The following is a 3,136-nucleotide window of genomic DNA, read 5'->3' on the forward strand; positions in this document are numbered from 1 at the left end:
ACTTTGATTTAGGCACACATGAATTTCATCAGACAAACATTTAAAATGTTTCCAGAGTCTGTGGTTATTTCCATTGCAAGAAACTAGATTTTACTTCATGTCATTTCACCATCAACTAGTTCAACTAATGGTCCATTGACCAGAGGAAATAACTTTTTGATCTGTGAAAAATTTGGTTAGAAGTGTTAGATAACTAAATCTTAGACAACAATTATAAAATTGATCCCAGTGGATTGAACTGGTCTGTGTGAATGAATGTGGGTTCATGGGCCCAAGGTGGGTATGAGGTATTAGAGTATCTGAGGCTGGTTTACCACTGGATCAATACTGGGGACTGACAAGGGTACCCCAGTATGCCAACTGGAGTTTACCTAAGTACATAGCATAACTGTTTAGGATGAAAGCATATAGACTGGGGTCTTGATTAGCAGGATCCCAGTCAGACTATTCAAAAACAGTATCAATTTTAGCAAAAAGTGGAGGTAACCATAGGAAGCTGGTCTGACTTTTCTACAGGCTCCTTTTATTGAGCGTTTGCAAGGTACACCAGTGTGGTTGAAAACCTCAGCCTGCCAGGATCTCACAGCATAGGACCGGGAACTCCAATCGGAACCCACAAGTAGCTGCACCTGCAGTTCTCTACCCATAAGGAGGAACCTGTATCCAGGCAATGTAGGCTTCCAGTCAGCGCAAGTGCCACATGGTCAATACTAATGCGGGTTTATAGCAACAAGTTCATCCTAGGACAAAGCAAACAGTTTTGGTCTCTCTTTACTTCTTATCAAGGCTCCCCAAGCGTCCGTCCCAGAAGCCAGCAGCAGTGCTTCCCACTCATTTTAGATTAGGTATTTCAGGGTCCCCCTTGTCTCTCACCATTCTGGCTGAGGTCTGCCCCCAGTAGCCCTCAAGTCCTCAGCCTGCAGATGAATACAGTCACCTCAGGACAGTGGTGTACCGCTTCCCAGTTCAGCACCAGTCAGGCGCGCTGCCAGCAATTGCAGGCCGCAAAGGGCTCTGCAGGGTCAATCCAGTGCCAGCTCCCTCCCAGGCCTGATACCTTCTAGAAACAAATAATGAAGGGTGCATCACTGACCATGAAGCAGCTTTCTTGATCACATCACGTCCGGTCATACCCTATTTCTATGTATTGCCTAAAGTACATAAGGAACAGCTACCACCACCAGGTAGACCTATCATTTCAGGCATAGGGTCTGTCCTTGAGCCTTTGTGTACTTTTGTAGACTTCTTCTTACAGCCTTGGTATTGAAGATGCCCACTTACCTTCAAGATACAAAGGACTTATTGTGTCTTTTCAGCGAGACCACATTCGATCACGAGCAGGATTACCTAGTCTCCTTTGACGTTGAGTCTTTATATAGCTCGATACCACAGGATGAGACTCTCTCTACCATAGAGTCATTTCTGGAGTACAGTCCCACTGCAAGTATAACTCCAGTACACTTCATAATGACGTGCGCACATTTAGCCATGAAAGAGAATTTTCTTAAATATGAAGACGACATATATCTACAGACGTCCGGAACATCCATGGGCAGCATTTTCGCCCCTAGTTTGGTGAACCTCTACATGCATCACTTCGAGCAGACCATCGTGCTTCAGGAGGAAAACCCCTATAGAAAGCACATACAAACCTGGAAGCGTTACATCGATGATGTGTTTTTCATATGGAGAGGCACTCCAGACACCATTAAATCTTTTTACCAATGGTTGAACACCAAAAACGACTTTTTGAGATTCACTCTGGAACACTCCAACACAAGCCTACCATTCTTGGATATTCACATATTTCCAGAAGAAGAAGGCCTTGGCACAGAACTTTCCAAGAAACCCTTGGCCCAAAACTCGTTACTATCCTACTATGGCAATCATCCAAAGGCACTGCATGAAATCTTGCCCTTTGGGCAGTTTCTCAGAATAAGGAGAAATTGTTCCACCATTGAAAAATACAAGGACCATGCCAAGACAATGAGTACTCACCTCAAAGTGGTAAGTGGATTCTTAGCCGTTTTTGCGGGAAGGCGATATGGCGGTGACCGCAACCATCAATCCCTCTCAGCTGTTGCCGCTTGAACTGGTGGACAAGTGCATTGGATCGCGAATTCACATTGTGATGAAGAGCGACAAAGAAATTGTTGGCACATTGCTTGGATTTGATGATTTTGTCAATATGGTTCTAGAAGATGTCACAGAATTCGAGATCACACCTGAAGGAAGAAGAATCACAAAACTCGATCAGATTTTGCTAAATGGAAATAACATCACCATGTTGGTTCCTGGAGGAGAAGGACCCAATGTGTGAACGTGTCTCGTTGCAAAAAAACATTTTTTTATGAAAATGTATATTTTGTAAAAATGCTCAGATTCATATTGAGCGAAAAAGTTGTAAATGATTTTTAAGTTTAAATCAAGTGTTTTTTTTGTTGGGAGAAACTTTCTGCTTTGTGGAGAACAAAATTGCTTTTTCAGTGTTTATATTATCCCTCTTCACATACCCTAAAAAATAAAAGTAAAACAATGTACTCACCTCAAAGAGAAGAACAACCCGCTCAATACAATCCGCAGATCTCGGAAAAGAGCTGCGAATAACAACAGAGAAGCCTTGATGGAGGTGGCTTTCCCCAAGGAGGAACTAACCAGGTTGACATGCGTCAACACTTTCTGCAGTTATTCTAACAACATTTAAAAAAGTATTTTGAAACATTGGAAAATGTTGAATATCGGTAAAGAACCACTACTCCCTTCCTTGTTCGCATTCAAAAGGAGTATGAACATCAAGGACCAGATTGTACACACGAGGCCTAAACTCAAGCAGAGACATTCGGACCAAGCATCACTATGGAGACTACCACCTGTCATTGGGCATTTCCCTTGTGGTTCCTGTGCAGCCTGTCCACAGACACCACGCATGACAGAGGTAGACATTGGTACCAACAAACCCTGTGTTCTGACAAGGCATACGAACTGCAACAGTGAGAAAGTGATCTACTTAATCACCTGCTTGTGTGGTTCACACTACTTGGGCATGACCACGCGAAAGATTAAGACAAGAATACTGGAACATAAAAGCACCATTCGAAGCAAGAAAAAAGAGATCAACAAAGATGACCAAACATTT

The 3,136-nt window shown here is 43.0% G+C and overlaps 1 pseudogene; it reads left to right on the forward strand.

Annotated features, from left to right (window-relative positions):
• Nucleotides 1-2,017: 2,017 nt before the first annotated feature.
• On the forward strand, nt 2,018-2,541 carry LOC147679703 (U6 snRNA-associated Sm-like protein LSm5 pseudogene; annotated as a pseudogene).
• The last annotated feature ends 595 nt before the right edge of the window (nt 2,542-3,136 follow it).

This window comes from Lissotriton vulgaris, chromosome 11 (genome assembly GCF_964263255.1).
Source record: "Lissotriton vulgaris chromosome 11, aLisVul1.2, whole genome shotgun sequence".
Classification (NCBI taxonomy): Eukaryota; Metazoa; Chordata; class Amphibia; order Caudata; family Salamandridae; genus Lissotriton; species Lissotriton vulgaris.